This window comes from Coturnix japonica, chromosome 2, assembly GCF_054131305.1.
Source record: "Coturnix japonica strain WE chromosome 2, WE-NBRP24, whole genome shotgun sequence".
Taxonomy (NCBI): Eukaryota; Metazoa; Chordata; class Aves; order Galliformes; family Phasianidae; genus Coturnix; species Coturnix japonica.
The window spans coordinates 74,648,874-74,671,632 of NC_140664.1; the positions used below are offsets into that span (position 1 = coordinate 74,648,874).

At 41.7% G+C, this 22,759-nt stretch overlaps 1 protein-coding gene and 1 long non-coding RNA gene across 9 annotated transcripts in view; one reads left to right on the forward strand and one right to left on the reverse strand.

Annotated features, from left to right (window-relative positions):
* The window catches only part of F13A1 (coagulation factor XIII A chain), a 208,662-nt gene that overhangs the window by 83,909 nt on the left and 101,994 nt on the right, over positions 1 to 22,759 (forward strand). For 5 of the 8 annotated variants that reach the window (XM_085537785.1, XM_085537782.1, XM_085537780.1 and 2 more), the window contains exons 1-2: positions 13,008 to 13,139; positions 21,444 to 21,671. The exons of 1 other annotated variant lie outside the window; for it this stretch is intronic. The gene's annotated coding sequence lies outside the window, so the exon portion shown is untranslated. Of the gene's footprint in view, positions 1 to 13,007; positions 13,140 to 21,443; positions 21,672 to 22,759 lie in introns of those variants that run through there. 2 more of the 8 variants (XM_085537781.1, XM_085537784.1) reach the window with 2 other exon arrangements.
* On the reverse strand, positions 14,444 to 15,877 carry LOC146761957 (uncharacterized). The gene is made up of 2 exons (XR_014942791.1): positions 15,729 to 15,877; positions 14,444 to 15,427 (listed from the first exon to the last, which is right to left on the reverse strand). It is a non-coding gene; the product is annotated as an uncharacterized LOC146761957 (long non-coding RNA).

Here is a 22,759-nt window from a genome sequence, read left to right on the forward strand (position 1 = left end):
GCCTGTGGAGATAGCCATGCTGGTGTCCAGGAGGTGTGATTACTCTGTACCTGTTTCAGTGATGAGCTCCTTAAAAGCACTCAAAGCACCCCTCAGCTCTGAGCATCCCTGAACACTCTCAGAGGGTATTCAGCAACCTAGAGTTGTCTGTTCCTTGTGAATCTGGGGACACATCATCCCGCCTGTTCAAGACAGATGGGGTTTGCTTGGGGCCAAGAGCTTTAGGTAAGAGCAGAAAGGATGCTGTATATGTGTGGGACTCCTTTCTGGAAAAAGATTTAGGACCTCCTCACCCACTGTCTGTGCACAAACTGGTGTTGCTGTTATGGGTGAAATAAACTTTCTGTCTAGACCAGAGTTAACTCATTAAGGCCTCTCCCTTTTCCAGCTATATTTATTTTCTAAGATGCAGTCCAATGCTCTTAAGTTCTTGGTATGATACCCCTGTGTGTCTAACTCTGCCACCCATATCGTGTAATGTCTTGCACAGGCTTATTGCAGAGATAGCTTTCTATGCATGGGGGGATTATCAATATTAGGCCTTACTGCTGCAGAGGACCCATATGCCCAGGTTTAATTTGCTTGGGAGCACTTTTGTTAAGATCAGTCCTACTTGAAATCAGTAGGCATCTTCACCTATACAGTATCAGGCTGAATAGGTTGGTCTGCTGGTTGGGGCTTTCTGCAAAGTTTGTTCAGCACACTGTGCCTGTAAAGACACCACAGCTGCTCTTCCAATGGTGTAAAGGAGATACTGGTGTTACTTGCCTTTTCAAGTAGTTCTGCACTGCTGAAGACTGAAAATAATTATGTATTTCTCTACTGCGTAGTGCAATTTGTTGAAGAGATTTCATAGAGAGCTCTAAACTACTTAGCTGTGAGTATTATAAACAATATAGATGCATTAGCACAGAGCTCAGCTGGGTAAATTAGCATTGTGCAGCATAGACATACCCTAAATTTCTAGTATGGTTTCCTCGGTGACACTTTTTCAAACCACAGCTTGACAACAAAAGATATTTTTTGCCCCTCCAAAACACTGTGCTAGGAAAGCTTGCATACATTTTTCTTTTTCATTATCTCACTACCTTCTCTTTTAAAATAAATTCTAGGCTTACTGCCTCAGATTATTTCTTTCTCCTTTTTTTTAATGGAGGTATCTTCCCATTTATCTGAGCCCAGAAACCCAGTAACCAAACTGTTTCTATTGGAGCATAGAAAATATACCTCTACATTTATATAAACTATTGTTTCAGTTTCCTCATGATGAAAGAGTAGAATCATAGAACCATAGAATTACTCAGGTTGGACAAGACCTCAAAGATCATCAAGTCCAACCACAGCCTAACCATAGTACCCTAACTCTAACAACCCTCTGCTAAATCATATCTCTGAGTAGATACGTTTGGGAAAGAAATGGAGATCAAACATTGTGTCTCTAAATAAATGTATGCAATGCTGATTACACCATCTAATCCAGAAAGGAGTAGGACAGGAAAATGCTCAGAAAATGGCAAGGAATATGACAGATGCTGTAGTTTTTATGGCAGGAGAATAAGTAGCAGTTTAGGGGGAAGAAAAGTAGCTGGAGGGACATGTGAGAGGTACCACAGAGGTTTTCTGTGAATCACGTGGAGAAAGTAAGTAAAGAGTTGCTATGGGCAGCCACAATCCAGGAATATCCAGTGAGATTCACTGTGAAGCAAACTTACAGGTCTTCAAGGAAGAACCTTCCTTACAGTGATTGATAAGTAGTGAAAATTATTGCTGCAGCATGTAGGTGAGACCAAATATTTAAAAGGCATCAGAATAGAATTAGATGGCATGGATTAAGAAAATTGCCTTGGTGGCAGTTCAGCAATGATTAAGGAGTTTAGTGGGTGAAAGTCAGGAGGGCAAGGACGCCTTCTTGTCCTCAACGGGAAAATAAATAATCCCCCTTCACCATTCTATGTACTAGAATGACTCTAGCTGTGATGGCAAATGTAGTATTTTACACAATGTAGGTTCTTAAGCTAAAATGCTGAAAAGCAAGGGAGAAAGATGTAAAACATGACTGTCAAAGGTGTATTTTCTCAGTCTCCCAGAGGAAGAGTAACATAACTGTACCAATTTTGGGAAGCCTGTAGGAAAATGATAACTGCTACAGTGTGTCAGAGGCTGATCCCTATCCTGACATGCCTCCCTGCATCCTACTGTCAGGTGCTCAGGGAACTCCTGAGATGAAAGTTACATCAAGATTGCTTTGTCTAATGTACTACAGTTGTTATTTTAGACCTTTGTAAGGGCAGGGAAAAAAAAATGACAGACAGTGAAGATCATAGGAATGTATATGTCTTCAGTTCTGCAGCTGTTTAAATCCATTAAGGTTCTCTTTGGAGCCACTTGCAAAGGAGAAGGTGTTTTGGTAAAGAGGTTCTGGATTCAGTACAAAAATGGACTACACTCAGTACCTGTTGAAGTCTTACATAACTGCCTTTCCTTTACAGGTAGTTTGCTGTGACATTTCATGGTTATATGGTGAATTTTTTCTTCCTGGCTGCACCATCCCGAGAATTTGCTGAATGCATTGAGCACAAATCCCGTGTAGTCAGCATTTCCCAGTCAAGTGGTGTGAGATGAATTTTCAAGCTTATGATCGATAAGTGGGTTTTGGAGTTGCTGCATGTTTGGGAGAATAAATACAATAGTTCTGGGATCAGATAATTTCTGCTCATCTGAATGGTCATTCTGGGACAGAACTATTATCAGGAATTATACTGCAGACAGTGAAAATTAGATGTGCTGCTGCAATACACAGGGCTTGTAGTTGGCTAAAAAGATGACTGGCATAAGAAATCTGATCCCTGATCTTAGTTATGTGTGAACAGTCAAGAATAGTGTTATTTTTGCTAGAAGAGTTTGTTCTAGTCTTTATACCTGGCAGCGAGGCAGTAACTCTCAGACACAAATCAAAAACACCCACACACAGCCCTTGATTGCTTCTTTTTCAACTCACCATGCAATTGCCATATGTGAATCTAGCAAGTGACACTTTCTAATGTAAAGCACTATCACTTTCCTAAAAGTATAAGCTTAAATAGACTGTATGATTGTGTAAATGAAACCAATAGCAAGTCCAGAATGTGAAGAAGGATGGATTTCTAATAGAACAATGTTCTCTACTAATAACAAATGATAGTTATTGGTAGCAAAAGGCCAAGAATTTAGATGTCAAAGAAGCCTGGCTTCCTGCATGCATGCAAAATAAAACCTAGTGAAGGAAGGACATGCTGAAACTCCCTGCTTTATGAAAGGCAAGTTGTCTTCGTCATTTTCTGATTTCATCCCCTGCTTGTTCTGCTTCTGAGATGGTCAACATACAGAGCAGGGCAGAACGGTGTAATCCTATCTGATCCTTCACTTAGAGCTTTTTTTTTTCCCATTTTCTTGAGACTCATTTTTCGGAGATCCTTTGAGCATCCCAGCCATATGTGTACAACAAACTGAGTCTGCTTGTAGAGGGAATAAAAAATGAGGAGGCCTGGGGAATGTCTATCTTAGCCTCATCCACACTAAAACAACAACAGCTCTTCAGAAATGATCCAGAGTGAGCATGTGCAGGCAGTGCAGTGCTGAATGAGATGGATTTGGGTCTGGATCTCCAAATCACTGACAGGTAAATTACAAAGGGCAGCATCTTCATTACTGGTGATTTAGGAGGCATAAAGATACACAACTTGATTTGTGGATCCCAAGTGGAGTTTTCAAGGCTGACAATTAATAATATGAAATCGACTTGTAAACTGAATGAACCTGACACAGGGTCATGGAGAGAAAATTAAATTTGGAGGAACTGGTGCCATTTTTTTAGTCACCTGTGAGAGCTGTGGAGTGCTGGCAGATTCCTTTCTACCTCTCTCTTTCTTCTGTCTACCTTTCTTCCACCTTCCCACCCCCCAAATTCCAGCCTTTATCTGCGGATTTAAGTCTTTAACTTCTTAATCTCATAATCTGAAGTAACTAGACAGTTGGCTGACATTTTACAAGATGAAAACCATTGAGTCGCCCTCTCGTAACTTCACAACTGTTAAAGTACCCATATGACTAAACTGTAATTCCCAGCAGTCTACTGCAAATAAAATCATATATTGAACTGTACTACTCTAATATCCCAAATAAAGCTCCCACATGACTTCTGGTTCAACTCAGAGCTCAGTTATCCTAATACCATGGTAATGTTTATGCAGATCACAGACTGCTTTAAATGAAATGCTCCCATAAAAGTTTGTGGGAGATTATATTAAGACAAACTGTCCATAAATTCTCTTTAAAAAACAAACAAACAAACAAACAAAAAAAACCAAAACAGGATGCCTGGCCTCCAGCAATATGATATTTAGCAAGATTAAGCCACAATAATACTTCTGAAAGTGTATCTTAATTCATGAAGATTCTTTTGCCTATGCTGATTTTCCAACACATCCTTTCCATGTTACAAGCAAAGAGCCCTTTGGGAAGCACCTTTCTGGTTTGTTCACCAGACTCAGGTTCCCGGGCCCAGGAGATCTCATTTGCTCTGATTCTTTTCTAACTAGCAGATGCTATGAGGAGATAAATGACATTTGTGCTCTTGCACAGTTTCTCCATTAGGTTGCAAAGTGATGGGATGATTTCTGAGTTGCAGGGAAATGAAAAGATCATAGAATCATAGAATTGTTTGAGTTGGAAGGGACCCTTAATGGCTATCCAGTCCAGCTATGAACAAGGACACCTACAGCAACATCAGGTTGCTTAGAGCCCCTTCCAGCTTCAGCTTGAATGTCTCCAAGGATGGGGTTTCCACCACATATTTGGGCAACCTGTTCCAGAGCCTGACCACCATTCTTCCTTATGTCGAATCTGAATCTCACCACTTTTAGTATGAAACCGTTTCCCCTTGTGCTATCATAACAGACTCTGCTAAAGAGTCTGTCCCTTTCATTCTTGTAGCCCTCCTTGAAAAGTCTCCCTGGAACCTTCTCTTCTCTGGGCTGAACAGCCCCAGCTCTCTCAGCCTGTCCACTCAGAAAGACCCTGCTGAAGAGTCTGTCCCCTTCTTTCATGTAGCTCCTCTTTAGATATTGAAAGGCTGCTATCAGGTCACCTTCTCTTCTTCAGGCTGAATAGCTCCAGCTCTTTCAACCCGTCCTCACAGGAGAGGTGTTCCATCCCTTAGGTAATTTTTGTGTCTCTCCTCTAGATGCACTTCAGTAGCTCTGCGTCTCTCCTGTACTGAGGACTCCATATCTGGACACAGAACTCTAGTTGAGACTGAGGCAAACAAGTTGTTAAGTATCTCAGCCTTCTTCTTGTCTCTTGTGACCAGCCTGCCTATGTCACTCATTATGTGGAATACACTCTCTTGGACTTTCCTTTTCTAGTTGAGGTGCCTGTAGAAGCCTTTGTTGTTCTTCTTGGCATCCCTAGCCAAGTTCAGTTCAAGGTTAGCCTTGGTTTTCTTGACCCCATCCCTACACAACCTAACAGGTTATAGTCTATCTACAGTACCTGCTCCTGTTTCTACTGCCTATACATTTTCTTCTTGCTCTTCAGTTTGACCAGCAGGTCCTGGTTCAGCCTCCAGTCTCTTGCCTTCCTTTTCTGACTTGCTGCACCTGGAGTTAGGAAGCTGTTACTCACTAAGGAAAGCTTCTTTAAAGATCTGCCAGCTCTGCTCTGCACCCTTGCCTTGAGGGCAGTTTCCCAGGCTGTTTTGTTGACTAACTCCTTGGAGAGCTGGAGTTTAGCTTTCCTTAAATTTAGCACCCCAGTTTTACTCTTTGCCTGTCTCATATTCCTCCAGAGCATGAACTCAACCATAGCATGGTCACTACAAGTCCAGGCAGCCTACAGTGCTAATGTCACCAATCAGTTCATTTACATTGGTGAGCAACAGGTCCAATATTGCATCCCTCCTGGTGGCGCCCGCCAATACAATTGATGGGGTTGCACATGCACAAAGAAGGAAGGGCCATGACCCATAATTATTTTTTTATTGCATCTGATGCTGAGGTGGTCATGAAGCTGTTTCTGTGCTTTGTGAGGATGGTGAATCATTGAAGTACAGCTGTTCTGCATAGCACAGGAGCTTCCTTCTTTGTGAGAGAGCAAAGTATGGCTCCTCTGCCTGCTTTTGGAGGGAATGTCAGCCCCCACACATAGGTGAAAACTGTGGCAGAGCTGGGGTTCTCCAGACCCTCAGGTCCATGGAGGTTTGGGAACAGATGCGGTGGGTGAACAGTTGGCTGATGAACTGGGCTTTTATTTAGCGGTATGTTCCATTACATGTGGTGAGGAAGGGACATGAAAATGTTCAAGCCCTGGGAAGGGTTCTGAGCAGCCTGAATTGGAGGGGACAGGCTGCTGCTGCTAGTTGGAGAGCATCCAGATCAAATGCAAGACTTTCCTCTTCTTGCACAGGGAGAAGACAATCTGCCTTCTAACTTTCTGATTGTTTGTACAAATTCATGGTGCCTTCTTACCAGCTGTTGACATAAAGGAATGGGGAGACCCTGCCTGCTGGGGAGACCCTGCATAAAATTAATTCAACCTGGCACCTTGCCGCAGAGAAGCCAAAAAGGCACCAACTGCACATTCAGCTCCCTCTCTGCTCCCCACCGAGGTCCCTTTACACCAGGCTGGTATAGGGGCCCAGCAGCTGTCATGCCTTTGCATGGATGCTGACTTCTGTAAGGGGAGGAAAGATGCCAGGGATTTTGTGTGTGTGACCTGCCCCTGCTGTGCAGATCAGACTCACGTACGGTGCAGAAATGCAAGTAAGATGATGCAAATCAGCACACAGACACACGCAAGCACTTTCCTTAGTTTTAGTTACAAGGAGGAAATTTATTTTTCAGGACATAAGCTGATTTCTGCTGACTACTACTCATGCCTGCTGACATTGGGCTTTCAGCTCCTTGTGACAGACACAACCCCTATCCATTGTAGCCGCAGGGTTTTCATTCACTCCTCTGCTTTGGGCTACTACTTCAGTATTTTCATCTTGGCACCCACCTGATTACATTCCCTGGCGGTGATTGCTTTGCAGCTTGCAAGCTGTCTTGCCACAGTTGTGTAGATTACAAGGCAAGCAGCAGGAATACAGCCTGGTTTCTGTTACAGCTGTAGAATGGTGCATCCGCTCAAATGATTTGGAGCGGATATATTCTTAGAAGAACAGCATCCCGAGGTTTTCTAAGATCAGAAAATACACTGTACGTGCTGGAAATTTTTTACTTGTGCATTTAGTATATTTTGTGGGATATCAAGGTTTAGGCCCATGTGATTCCAGTACCAGCGTAAAGGAAGCAATCAAAACCAGAAGCTCTCAAGGCCAGGTTGGATGGTGACCTGGGCAGTCTAATCTAGTGGGTGGCAATAGGGAAGATGGAACTGGGTGGTCCTTAGGGTGCCTTCCAATCCAAGCCATTCTGACTCTGCGGAAATCTTGGCTTTCATTTAGAGAAATACTTCTAGCTATAGCGGTTGAACCAGCAGCTGTGCACAGGTCTGAACAGGCATTTCTGAGCTTGTTTAGCAGATGCAACTATTCATGCAGTGCTGCATCTGTACAAAACAACAAAAAAAAATGATACAAAATTGCTGGAACACAAGTTAATTTGTAAAAATGAAGAATTCTGAGTTAGAAAAGCAGAGAACATCTCTGGAGGTGTTCAAGGCCAGGCTGGATGGAGCCCTGGTCAACCTGGTCTAGTATTAAAGGTGGAGGTTGGTGGCCCTTCCTGTGGTGGGGGGTAGGGGGTGGGGATGGGTTGGAGATTCATGATCCTTGAGGTCCCTTATAGACAAATATATAAACATGATACACAAAGCTACTAAACTCCATACATTTATTTTGACTGATTGATCTTTGATTTCTGGAGTCATACCATTTCACGTCACACATCTGTTTTTAAAAAGCAACGTTCTAATGCTGGTGGCCACAAAAGCAGTCTGATGAGGAAATGATTCATTAATTTTGAATGCTAATGGCTGGCAAATATTGTTGAGAAGGCTGGGTATGCACTGCAATGAATCAGACACGGCTGAGTTTAATACAGATCAAATGATATTCCTATATTTGCATACTTATTTGATGTATATTATACCTATATTTTTATGCATATATTTGCGTATGATATATATGTTTAATGCTATCAGAATTAAAATGTTAAGAAAACTGCTGTAGATTTGGGTTTTATTGTAGAAAGTGCTGCTTTTAGGCCACTGAGAAGCACTTCAGCTAGCAAAGAATGTAGAGCATCTGCACAATGTTTAGACAAAGTTGTAAAGTACTGTGTGAGAGAGGTAAAGATGGAGGAGGAATTAGTCTTGTACCTACATTTCTAAGGGCAGCTAAATCACGAGACATCTTGCCTGTGACTGTACCTAGTCTAAAGCATGTATTTATACAGCTCAGTTTCTGGCGGGTTTGGTTTGGTGTTTTTGTTTTTTTTTTTTAATTGTTTTTACATTTTTGCAAATGCTTTTACCTTATACTTTACAAGCACATGGAGCTTCAAACACATGTAAACTAAAGCTTCTTCAAGATTTTCTTGTTTTTCTTCATCTTTTTTCAAAATAGCAGTAGAAAATACCGCAAGGAAATCCCATCCTGTGAAGTCTTTGCTTCAGCCCATTTGCTGTTTCCTGATATAGCTGGTGAAGAGCTACTATGAAGCATCTGATCACATCAAAGAGTGTTTTCCAGGAATATTCATGCGAAATATCTTGCACAGAGAGAAACGTGCCTGATTTTTGTGCTAAGATTAACAGTGTGGAATATCAGGTTTTTCACAATAAAAGTCTCTTTTGCATTTTTCTCACGTTTTCCTACACTTCTTTTGCTTCTGAAAAAAACTGAGAACCAACAGATACCGAACTGAGATGTTTGTGATAAGTGTTGTTTGAAGCAGTAAGTACTGGGCTGTCAGTGGCGTGTGTCCTGTACAATACAAGTTACACACACAAGTCTATCCTTAATTTTAGAGTAAATTTTGTAGTGTAGACACACCGTTGTAAGCAATTCATGGAAGATTCATTCTTCTGCCTGATGGACTTTTTACTCCCTTTATCCTACTATCTGGAACAGGATGTTGGCTGAGGGCCTCAAGGATTTGCTGACATACAAAGACCTGATCAATCATGGTGCTGAGATGCAGAGACCCTGGATGGATCTCCACTGTGGTAAGTCTGACAGGGAAAGAACAGATGTATTTTTTTAATTATTTATTTATTTATTTTTAATCAGGTGCTTCTAAGCCATGAGGTGGGGAGCTAAACAGATATTATCCCACCAGAGGCTCCTAGGCAGAAGACTTGAGTGCGCAATACTTGCAATCACTTCTGTTCAAGAATGGTCATGGCAGAGTAGCCATATGTACAGTGTTATATTAAAAGTAGGTTTCATTATTTATTGTGTCAATAGAGTGGTAAGGGAAAAAGACGAATGCAAATAGAAGCTCAACTCAGTGAATTGCTCCTTTTCCACTGCCGCTACTGGAAGAGAGGTGGCTGAAAGATAACACAGATGGCAGAGCAGCCTGTCAGTTACCTTTCTTCATTAACTTAGGCTGCAATAAAACACAGCTTTTTAAAACAAAGTTCAAGTAGCCAGAGCCTCTCTGCGGAAATTAATTTCCTCTGGAAACTAGTTTCACGTAACTCTTCACCTACTTCACTGAACATTATTCAGCCCTGTCAGTAGTGACAGAAGTGCTCTACAGAGCTACTGAAAACTAGGTCGTGTGGTGGATAAAACATAGCACGCTTCCCTGTGTTGCTTTTAGCATGGACCTCTTGAGACTGCAGTAAATAATAGATACCTACAGGCCAGGCTGGGCATTTGGTGCAATGTCGCAGAACGCATCTTTGTTCCATGAGGAAAGGAGGCCCTTTAATGATATAAGCCTATGAGGTAGGTTTTTGTAGGGAAATTATTGGCTACCTGTTTCTGTAACTCTGAGCTGCTACTGTGCTGACTTTTTTTGTGATTACATGTAGCTGTTTACTCTTGGACAATACAATTTCTACCCTTTGGGTCCGCTTCCCAGCTTAGGGGCTTACTTGAGGGCTTTGCTGATGTGGCAGTAGTAGCTGTTGGTTGTCAACACCTCACTAATCTCCCTAGCAAAAGGAACAGTCCTATGGTGTGGACACTGCTCTGTTATAAGCACCCAGCTATGCATGCTTACAGTAGGGATGGCGGGCTGTGAATTATTGGTTTGTATCAATTCTTAGAAGCTCCCAACAAGCAGTGGAGCTGGTGCAATGTAAGCAAGAGTGCATGTGCAGGAGTGGTACTGGGGGTGCAGGATACAGCAGTAGCAGTGAGATGTCAGATGGACCCAGCTGAACAATGCTGTTTCTCCATTGAGGCTGAGTCACTCATCACTTGAGCCATAGTAGCTCACCACACGTGAACTCTCAGGAATAAAAAGTAGATGTGCTTGCATCGAAACACTTTACTGAAGGCTCAGGCAAGACAAATGTTCTTGCTGTCTCTTAAGCTGTATTTCAACAGGATGAGGGATGCTCTAACAGTAATTGCTCTCTTGTAGTGGTGGATCTGCTTGGTGTGGATGGGAGTATTGCCTTCAGGGGATTTATGCAAGTAAACAGAAATGTGCATTTGGCCCTTAAACTATGATTCAGAAAAAAATCTGAACCCTGTCTTCCAGGCTTTGAGATTTTTTTATAACAATTGCTTTATGCTTAGCTTTGAGGTAACATTATTTAGAGAAAAAATGAAAAGAACTGCCTGCATTGAAAGAGGAAGGCTGGATTTACTAATTCAAATTGCAGAGGTCTGCACAGATGTGAAAGATAACACTAGTGGATAAGATCACAGTCATCTTTCCCTGCTATCAGCATTTCATCCCCATTGCCTAGCTGTTATATCCAGGTGTCTCTGAATTCCCTCAGTACAAGCAAGCAAAGAAGAAAATCCACACAGGAAAGAGAAATGGAGATCCCTCCTGTGAAACAACACCTTTGTTAGATTTCCATCTTGGCTGGTGCTACGTGCGAAAGAAAAAAAGCAGGAAGAAACTTAGCAGTAAAATAGAGAGCCCCTGCAGTCTGAGCAGTATGAACGTTATGTTGGGAGATGGGCACTGCTGCCTTTAATAGGTTATCTTTTTCCATTAGAGAACTGTTTAAATTTTTAAGTGGTGCAGAAGATCATAAGGGCTTTTACCGTGTGGGTTCTGATTTTCATGTGGGTTTAGAATGTGTGGGAGATGCTAATGCATTAAGAACTGGTCATGAATCTCCTCTATTTATTTCCAGTCTTTCCCCTGGGAAGTATTGATGGTCATTTCATCTTTCTTATGTGACTTTTAAGATCATCAGAAAAAAAAAAAAAAAAGGAATGATTTTCTGGTTACTTCCCAGTGGGATGTCTCAGAAAGAAATACCAGGATTGGAAATGAGAAGTAGAACATAAATTCCAAGGGGCTTAGATTCAACTAAACTCACAGTCAGGTTCCTCAACATTTATTTTGATGATAAGTTCCAAATAAAGTTAAAGCACTGGAAAAGAAAAGGTAGCAGAAGTAAATGACAATTTTTACAGCAGAATTTGAATTATAAGTGATTAAATAATTATGCTGATGCAGCAGTAATGTCTTTCTTCCAGATGGGAAGGGGGGAACCTGCATTTATTAGGTATGGGACTAATAAGAGGTCTTTTTCTTCCCCATTGTGTAGACTTTATGTCCATCAGAGTGTTTCATGTGCTTTTTATTCTAATCACAATGATGAATATTCCAAAATTTCTTCCCTTTGGTATTTTGCAGTTAAAATAATTTCTAGTCTGCTTTAAGACCTGTAGATATGAAGAAAGGCTGAGTTGTATAGAGAAAATGTATTTCACTTTGAGGGTCTCTTTGAAAGAGCTGATGCATAAATGCCTTGAAATTTAAGGTATTTTTAGGTGCAGAGAACAAAACAGAGAAGCACACAGACCTGAGAAAGTTAACCTATTGGAGCAATTGCCTTGAAGTGAGCGGAATTATTTCCCTAGAGAGAATTTGGTCTTAGGAGTCAAATTGCCACTGAACAAGAATCCGAATGAAGGGCAGCAAATTGATTTTGCTTCCCGTGTCTTTCTTCAATATTTCCCCTAATTAAAAAGTGAAGAAGGATGTGATAAATTCAGCCTTTATTTCCCCCTCACTGTTGCACTCTGCCCTGAATCAACCTCTCTTTGTATCCATTTTATTGGTAAGGTTGGGAGGTGAAATAAAGGCCCATTGGTAACATTTCCAAAAGTGTGTACCCACATGCAGTATAACTGTGGAAAAGCAATGTTTTTACAGCCAGTGAACATCTTCATTTCTGCATATGCTTGGCAAAAGTTGTGTTCACCCTCTGTGAGAAAGTGGTCACTTGCATGGATATGTGAGGTGTAAGACCTCAGGTCTGCTTTCCTGTGTGACCTAGGCAAACACATACAGGAGTTGTGGAGGGGAAGGAAGTGAGAAGCTACAAGAAAAGAAAAAATAATCTGTAGTTCAATTTCTTGACAAAATTTTGCATATATATGTCTTTTGCAGTCATCTGTTTCCTCTCCTGCTAATGCACATATAAAGACTACGAGTTTCTTCCTGATTTTTGATCTGTCTTGCACAACCTGCCTTTGCTGCTCCTAACTGTGCGTAGCACTGTGCACAATACTTCCTTTTTGGTTTCTCGTTTTACCCTATCTAACAGAGAATTTTCTCACTAGGTTCCTTCTCCTCGTTACTCATTTGTTAAATGGACACTTTCTCCCAAAGTTTCTTTTTTAATTTTATTTAACCCAGAGGATGAATGACAGGGTGCACGAAACCAATCCAAGTGTTGCTTGTATGTTTGGATAAAGGAAAACAAGGTTCCAGCTCTAGGGAAAGCTCAGGGTTTATGCTGTGTAATTTATGTTTAATGCAGCAGCAGAATCTTTCTTCATGTCTGGCTCTTCAAAGATGTAACTTCTGTGACATGTTTTGCAGCTTCTCTTGTGCGTGAGAGAGTAAAGGACACTGGCTCATTTGAGATCCCTAGACATGTTAAAAAAATAGTGGAAGAAAAAAGTACAAGCAAACACACTCATGAAACTGCTGAGGTGACGTAACCAGGTATCTTTTGATGTGTTTGCTTTGTTTTCTCTTCTATCTCCTGAAGTTTAAACAAGCTAATGCTATAAAGGATTAAAGCTGTAATGTTTCTACACCATCTTTCAGGGTCTGAGGTTTTTCTCATGGGCTACCACTTAAGCTGTAGTGAGCTTTGAGGTTTGGTAGAGTCAAAGGGGGCAACTACATTGTATTTATACGTGAAATGCCAGAAAGTTGTGCCTATTCCTCAGTAGAAACATTCCATTCTTACCTTTAGTAAGAAGGAAATCCCTTCAGTCAATCATATGGTCCTTTAAACCTTCTTGGAAGTTGGATATTTAACTTAGACTTGCTGAGACCTCACAACATTTCTCTGCTTACAGCAGCGATTGTTTGGCCCACAGTCCCTCCATGAAGCCCTTTGCATTCCAACGTGACTTCCTTGGAGTAACGTCCTACTGTGGCTAATGGTTCAAAGGAATAAAACTGGGCCCATTTGTGTCCTTCATCTCATACTGTTGAGTTTACTGTGGGTTGAGACTGTCCCATGTGTAAATGGAAGTTTGTTCTATGGAGTCTGAATGCCTCTCCATAATTATAGGGTCTGGCATGGATGACTCAATATAGTTAAAGTTTCCCACAGGGAAATCTTGGAACTGAAAACTTGTCTTCCTGCAAGTGCATAGCATGGGACCTGCCATCACAGACTACCTAACTGGGGAATAGGAGAAACCTGTAAGAAGTGGCAGGGAGTTCTAAACATAATGCATCTGTATGTCTATTGTGGAAAAGGCTGGTCCCTGAAACTGGCTTTTACAGGACTAACTGATCTGACCTTCCAAGTTATTTGCAAGCACAGCCTGACATCTGGATAATTAAGCACAAAATTTATGGCTGAAAAGGGAAGACAGGTGGAAAAAAAATAGATACAAGGAAAAAATATTTCCTCGTATCTGACCCAAGATGTAGCTGGGTCATGATAATGGGGGTTCTTGTATTTCTTCACTGACTTCAGTAAACCAGCCCTGAGTAAGGCTATAAAATACATGTAAGTCTCAGCTCTGAGGAATGCCATGTATGAACAATCTCTAATGAAGTGAGTTGGTACTGTTGTACTAGCCTGCTTCAGGATACCCTCAAAGGGATCCCCGCTATCCTTTCTTCTTTATGAAGATATTGCTTGTATTAAATATGGGAGGAAATATTTTCTTTGTGGTTAGAGCTGTGGTTGTATTATAGCAAGATACCCATGCAGTTCCTGTGCAACCACTGGCCTATCTGACTGAAACAATATCCGCTGGGATGAATAATAAGAACGATCTGAATCTGAAATGGCTTGACAGGCCTTACTTTATTGCTTGTGGCATAAGCACGCGAGCAGGATCGAGAGGGATCATTTTAGCATGCAATGGGTGCACAACAGCACAAGCAGTCGCCTCAGTCATTACAAGAAGCTGAATGTCTGGAGCTGTCCTTTTGCAGCAAGCCATACATTACAGATGTTTCTACATTTACTGTACATTCCACACATATACACGTGCGAAGAGTAAATGGTCCCTGATAGAGCTCCACAGGATGAGAGGGTACTTTGAAAGAATCTAAGTCTCCATATTGGCTCATGGCTAATGAGCAACACTAACACTGGGCTACAGGATGTATACACAAAAATATTCATGCTATGATTTTTTTTTAATCTGAATGGTAAAAACCCCTAATGCAGAAAGCTCCCACACCAGCTGAAAGAAAATTAGGATCTTGTTCTCTATAGTGCTTGTAATTCCAATCCTTGCTTGGGTACACTTAGTGCCTTTTTGAGCCAGTTTTTCCAAACAATCATGTCGATTGCGTAAGAAGGTGTAGGTGCTTACTTAATCATCTGGGCAGTTTCTGTCTGCAGCTCAAAAGCATATTTTTGTCACCACTTTAAATACAGAAGTTATATACATTTTCTTTTCCTGATATATTTCCAGCAAGGAGGTCTAAGAGAATTTACTTGTTTAAGGTGGTATAAATAGCCCATGAGCTTCAATGCTCTGTTTCGTTCCACACCTTTAGGCTGCTGCTATTTCTTGTTTCTAGAGGTGCAACTGGTTTCCCTTTCTGTGTGATCTTATAACATTTGCCAATGTGGTTTGTGTTTTCTCACTAGGGATCATTTCAGGCTAGACAGAAATGGACTAAAAATGAGTCGGTTTAGAAGCATAGGGTTCCCTGACACTCTAGAGGCAAAAGTTGTTCCTGCCATTCATAAGTGAATGTTTTGTAGCTGGTCTGAAGCCTGCTCTTTCTTGGCTGCCTGTCCATGAGGGCTGAAACAAACAGAAAAAATGACAAGAAACAACCTTTTTGGTAATAGCTATTAAAAATACAGCCTTGACCTTTTCCCACTGTCTTTTAATTTTTATGCAATAATAATAATAATAACCAAACAACAAACCACATATATTTTATACATCTATATATATCTCTATATAATACATATGTAGTCTTTATAGGGCCTAAGCACTTGTTGACCCACTGAACAGAGATGATCTTGTCACATGAAAATTAGGCTGTAGCTTTTCAATGAGGCATTTGTTTTGCAGGGATACTTGAGTATCCTGCTCTCACCTGAAAGCTATTTTGAAGCACTCTGGTCTGGAGGAAGGACAACAGTTTCTCTCTTCTGTTTGGTGCATGTTTTTCAGTTGGATTTCTCATCATTTGAAAAACATGCAACCAGTTGAATGGTACTGAATGTTTTTTAGCCTTGAGAACTGAAAACACTTTCTGTAACTGATGGTTTGTTTTAAAACCACAGGAAACTACTTGTCACTGCCCATTAATGAGCACTTTGCTAGCTGCTTGCCATCTTAAAAATAATAGGTGATGAAGCAGAAAACTCCACCATCAACAGTCTGCTATTTCATCCCTCAGTCAAGCTAATACTGAACTAACTCTCCACACAAAACACCATTTTCATTATCTATGCTCACTATTTTTTCCCCTCATTAGAACTGCCAAAATAAGGAAAAAATGAGTTTGCTCTGACTCAGGAGCAAAGAGGCTCTTGCTTTGTCCCAGTGAAGGCTGGGACTGTGGCCGAGCTGTGGCTGGACCTTTTTTGGTGCAGTAGTTAAATCAGTGGGTATCTGCATTGCAGGTTGGGCTATTTGTCCTGGCTCGTGTGGGGACAAAGTGCAGGAGTGGGCAGAAGGGCAGAGACACTGACCCATGTTCACAATCCCAGTGTGCAAATAGCATGGCAGCACTCATCTCTGCCCAAGGGGCTCATCTGGCTGCATCAGCAGTATAAATAATTTAGCAATGAGATTTATGGGCTTCTTTTCAGTGGTGTCTTAGGCTGTATTTGGTCACAAGCACCAAGATAATTGCCTTGAACTCATGTGCTAATGCTGTATTAATGTGCAAGAGCAACGCTCTCATCTTTAGATCACTGTTTAAAAAGGCTCTCTTCTCTTGAAAAATAATTGTGAAAGACTATTTTTCCCTCCTTCCCCTCTCCTTTTTGTGTGTGTGTGTGGTAGCTTTTCAAAGGCACAGTTGAATATCCTCTATGGGTTGAATTGGCATCTGTTAGAAGTCAAGGCTCTTTGTAAAAGTTCCATGTTTTGCTCATTCTTGCAGTAATCAACCCAATGTTTCAGATTTGGTACACACGCTTCATATAGTGGAAGATATAGCAAATGCTTTATGAGTGGAAAATAATGGACTCATTGCTTGATGATAACCTATTTCTTTTCAGAAATTAGGAAAATTTCACTTTTGTTTATTCACTGTTCTGAATAATTTATGTTTTCCTATTTCCTACAGCCATTTTCTGACATGCAAATAGCAATTTACTTTTATATGGTATAAATACTTCCTGTATGCATCTCCCTCTATGAAATGGGGTTGGGATGCTTTTGCCCATCTTTACCAGTGAGGTGTATTTCCGTCTCCAACACAGTCAATTCTTTAGAGCCCCCAGTCACTCCAAGAATACAAATCCATTGTGTCCATTTGTGACTAAAGGGTGTTAGAGCACACTGTGCACCGCTGTCTACCTGTACCCTATATTTCAGTGGTTCTGATGTGCCATGCTCCTCATGTCTGCCAGGACCCTGATCCAGGAGGTAAGGATGAGAGGGTTGGATTCCATCCCACTGTAACAGTGCAACAAGCCTGAGACCTCCTTGTGAAATTGAATGTTGATAAGTCTGCGGGATGGGATGATATGCGTCCCAGGCTTCTGACAGAGATGGCTGATATGTTTGCCGAGATGCATTCCATCCTATTTGAGAAATGGGTGCCAGTTGGGTGAAACTCCCAGTGACTGGAAAAAGGGAAATCTCTCTCTCCTGTTTTTAAGAAAGGAAGAAAGGAAGACCCAGGGAAGACACAATGGTCTGACCAGTTTATTACAAATCCTAGTTGTTCAGGGAGATGGGGAGGGGGAGGACAGCAACTATTACAAATTAGGGTGGTGGGGAAGGGAAAGCAGGTGAGAGGAAAGATAGGAAAGAAGCAGGAATTACATAAAGTGGGGATAGTCATCACTGTGGCATCTTACCAGCAGCATCTTACTGCATGCCATTCCGAAGGTCCGAGGCAAAAGTGCAGGGTGAGAGCAGCAGCAGAGTGCAGGATGTTGTGAGGCATCTGATGTCAGACACCTACCTTCTTGGTTGTTGGTCCCTTTTTTATCCTTCTTCTGCTAACATGGCATTCATGAGTGCTTGGGTAAGAGTCATAGGAGTACTACCTGAAATGGCTATCTTCCTCGAGATAAGCCTACACAAAGGACTGTTTCCCAGACATTACACTGCTGCTTATCTCTCTCTGGTTGTTCCTGTCCTGCAAATCTTCAGACAAAAGATTCTGACCAGGACTTGCCTGGATTTGTGTCCTTCTGTGTTCTTTAGACAGAGGGTTTTATAGCCCATGACCAGGACATGTCCATCATTGTTTCTCAGCAAGCTCTGAGACAATGGTGCAAAAGAATAATCTCTTACAGGCAGACAAGGAGCCACGGTGTTAAGTGGACTCTGCTTGCCTCATCACCTTCCTTGGTACCATGACCATAGCTTGGGTATTTTCATTGTCAGAGAGTCATCCATTGTCAGGAATGACCTCTTTCTCCTCCTCTGCACTTCCAAATGTTTTGTTTTCACTTAGGTTTCCTTGGCTGTTTCTCACACTCAGCCTGTTTCTGCAGCAGAGATTCCAGTTGGAAGCTCTCCTCTTTGCCTGTGTTCAGGCCTTCTGTCTTGCAGCTTTCTTTAGTGTTGTGCTGCTTGGCAGCTGATCTCAGGTCTGGAGCACAGCTGGCTTTTTATGTGCAGAAACTCTTAGAATACCTCTTCTTTGCCTTTGGTATAAATTCATCCTGCAGTTTGCATGCAAAGTTCTCACCCTGGCTGCCACTGTTTTGCACTTTCTCACCATAGTGCTTATGCCTCCTGTCCAGAGGTGGACATGGATGTTGGCTGATATATTCTGGTGGCCAATCTGCTTTTTTCTATACAGAACATCTCTTTAAAGAGCATTTCTCTTTGGAGTGATCTTTTCTCCCTGGAGTTTCAAGGATGTGAGCATGGTTGGTTTCCTGACAAGCAACTTTACATCTGCAATTGCCATTTGGTTTTGCAATGGCATTTTCCTTGGCTACTTTCACTGCTTCTTTTCAGACTTTCCTAGCATGCCTGGCTGAATGTCCTGTAGCCCAGCTCTGCCTAACAGGAGGCTCATGATTCCCTTGGTTAAATCCCTTCCCATTTAGTTTTAGTTACTCTGTGGTCATTCAGACTTCAACTGCAATGTGAAGTCCCTGCTTCCAGTCCATCCTCTTATTACAGCTACCTTTTTATGTTTCTGTGTCATGTTTTCCTTGTGTCACAGAGTTATCTGGATCAATCTGTGTCCCTGACAGGGTGCAGCAGGCCCAAGAAGGGAAAGTGGGAGGGTAGGGAGATGGGAGCTGGGCCCAAAGACAGAATAACAGCAATGCTCTCATGAGAAAAGTTAATTTTACTAAATATGATATCATCCCCAGTGACTGGAAAAAGGGAAATCTTGCTCCTGTTTTTAAGAAAGGGAAAATGGAAGTCCTGGGGAAGTACAGGCTGGTGAGCCTCACCTCTGTGCTTGGGAAGATCATGGAGCAGATCCTACCAGTTGCCATGTTATGGCAAATTCATGATAAAGAGGTGATCTGAGACGGCTTCACCAAGGGCGGATCTTGCCTGATGGATCTGGTGGCCTTCTATGATGGAGTGACAACTGTGGTAGACTGGGGAATGATGTCAGATGTCATCTAGCTGGACTTCTGCAAAGCCTTTGACATGGTACCTCCCCATGTCCTTCTCTCTAAATTGGAGAGGTATGGATTTGAAGGATGGACCTTTTTGTGTGACATCGAGTTACTCTGTTAATAGCGTCCTTGTATCATTCAAGCAATGTAGGATGATATTTATTTCAACAAATTAAGAGTAAATGAATGCCTGTAGAAGCATTTCATCTGATGTATAGTAAATACTTTCAGTTTTATCTCAGTGTGCTGCTTCTGGAAGAATGCAGTGGTTTCATCAAAAATTCAGAAGTACTTTGTAGGATTGCTGGCATTTTCCTGGGGGAGAGAGACCTGTGTACCAAGAACATGAGAGAAACCTGCTGGTCTCTGAGCTCAGCTGTATGTATGGGGATAGGTTGTGACATGCTACATACATGTGTGTGTGTGAAAGGCCATCTGGATGTTGTGAGTCAGCTTAAAAGCTTATGGGGATCAGCCTGACAACACTTATGGCCTGGGTATGGAAGCCTAACCTGAATCCAGCCACATTTTCTCCCATCCCTTGTATGTCAGGGTATGTATGCAATTCCTTGTGTTCCTTATGTACAGGCATGCTTCAATGTGACTAATATATTCAGTATTTAACATACAGCTTTCTATGAGTGTTCTGTGAGTTTCTGAAAAGATCTCTCTTGTGTGGGTCTCGCCCTCATTCCTATCAAAAGCAATGCAGAGAGGAGAGCTGCTGCAGCTGCTTGTGCAGCTTCTGCTCATAGGGTTTGGCAGACAAGGAGCTGCGGTGCAAAGTGGGCTCTGCTTGCCTCATCACTTTCCTTGGCACCACCCATAGCTTGGGTACTTTCATTGTCAAAGGGGTCATCCATTGTCAGGAATGTAGTTAGTTGTGGTTATTCTCATTTAGTTTTAGTTATTCTCCTATTTAGCTATTCTCCTATTAATATTATCAAAGTTGTTGCAGTTGTGTGGGCTTTAATGTTTCTGGATGGTACTTGCCATTAGTCCAAACATTCATGAGTCAAGGTAACTGTTAAAATCTCCCTGAACCTTAGGTAGGGCCCAAACTACTTATTTTGTGCTGCTAATAGAGTCATTTGAACTCATAACAGAGAACTGGCTGCAAAGCAGAGCCAGTGGGGAAAACAGGTGATGTAGGTTGTTGCCCTGAGCAGCAGCAGCAGCCTGCCAAGGGCACAGCAGAGTGGTCATGTCTTCATCACTTGCTCTCTCTATGCCAGTGCCTAGGGAAATCAGGTCTGTTGCTGCTGCCAGGGCAGGGTTTGGTTTGTGTGACACTGGGGCCAGCTGCTTGCTGCAGTCCCTGCTCCTGTCTGGCAATTTCTTTTCTGGCAGCAGGCATTACCTGAGATGATGCACAACCATGATTTAAAGAACTACTTTTTCCCTAGTAAACACTGAGATATTCCTTTCCATCAGTGGTGATCTGTTCAAATCCTGCACCACCCAAAAACCAGATCCTATGCTTATGACCATTGTGCAGACACTTCTTGAGGTCCAGCAGTGTGGGGCCACAGGGAACCTGTTCCAGGGTCTAACAACCCTCTAGGGGAGAACTTTTTCTTAATATCAAACCTAATGAAGCTCCATGTTATTCCTTTGGGTCCTGTCATTGTCACCAGAAAGAGAAGATCAGACCCTGCCCCTCTGTTCCCCCTCAAGAGAAAGCCATAAGCTGCCATGAGGTCTCCCTTCAGTTTCCTCTTCTGTAGTCCTCTAGGAGGGGCTTCTGCTGTTCCTCATACGTCTTCCCTTCTAGACCCTTCACCATCTTTGAACACTCTCTTAATAGTCTTATGTCCTTTCTGTACTGTGGTGCCTAATACCAAACACAGGGTTCAAGGTGAGGCCACACCAATGCACTGTAGAGGGGAACAGTCACTTCCCTTGGCTAATTAGTAATCAGAAGATTTCTTCTTTGCTGTTCTAAAAAGATAGCATTGTTTTTAGCCACTATATGCATCTCTTTTTATTTGCACGTTAATCTCTGCTTTGATTTTGCTTTTATTTCTGTGCAGGTGCAAACGATCAACTAATTGTGGCTGACCAAGTGAGCTACCATCAGTCAGCTGAGTGTGTGCTTTTGCAATAACCTATCCCAATTGCTAAAGCAAACACGTGTGAACTGCTCCCTATCTCCACTATAATAACCTTTGTGTAGCACTTCATCTTTGAAGAGAAAAATCCAAGCCACAGGAATTCTGCTGTTGAGGTGCAACTGCTTCAAGTTTGTTGTTTTTAGGCATGTAAGTAAGACTTTGTTCAGTTTTACTCCACTGAATTTAGCTACTTTTGTGTTATACATGCTCCGGAGGGAAAAAATAAATAAGTAAGGAGGTATGGAAAAATTCTTCCTGTATTATAAATAAAACTTGGAAAAAATGTTTACAGGATCTCCAGCTACATAGTTAGCTCCAAGTCCAGCACAAAAGTTGTATCTTCCACTAGAATCATGTGGAATTTACTGTTAATTCAGTATGTAGTGAGGCAGTGAAAGTTTTTATCCATGCATGTTTTCATTTTTACAGGAAAAGAAGAATATTTGATTTGTTACTCTTCAGAATTTCACATTAAGATACACAAGGTAGCGTTATGCTTATTATGCAAGTGTTTTAAGGTAGGGTGTCGATATCTGGGCCAAGATGGCTTCTTGAGAGTGGGGATGCCTCCTCTGGAAAAGCCTGTGTATTACTGGTGGATGTGTCCCATGCCCACAAACACTTTGGAGTGCAATGGAATGGAAACCTGGATGGTCCTGTTAGTGAACGGGATGGCTATAGCAGGAAAGAGGCTTTGGTATCTGATAGCCAAACTTTAAGTTAAAGTGAAAACACTGCTCAAAACAGAAATCAAGTGTTTTTTAAAATGCATATTCTTGGAAAATAAGTTGCAATTTATTGCCTTATTGCAGAGCAAGGCATTCACAGTGATTCTAAGGCAGTTATCATTAGCATTTCAGCATTGTTACTGCTATTCTGTTGCCTTCTTATTGCAACTGGAACAAACCATCGAATGATGAATACTTAATGTAAAAGTTGACGTACATCTACTGTGAATCATTTGCTACAGAACTGTAAATAAAACAGTATTTTTAATTTGCTGCCTAGGGCTATTTGAGTATACCATGTATGAGTTATGTCCACAAGGGAGAGAAGGTTAGAGTAACCTGGGCTGCAAGCTTGGAAATATGTAATTATATTTTTTTTCTGGTGTGACAGCAGGAGGTGGCTGGGTCAATATTCAGCATAGTAACCATTTGAATGTCTATGAACTGAAAGCTAAATGTTTAGAGGTGTCTGATCTAAATTTGTCTGTTCAAACATCTAATTTGTTC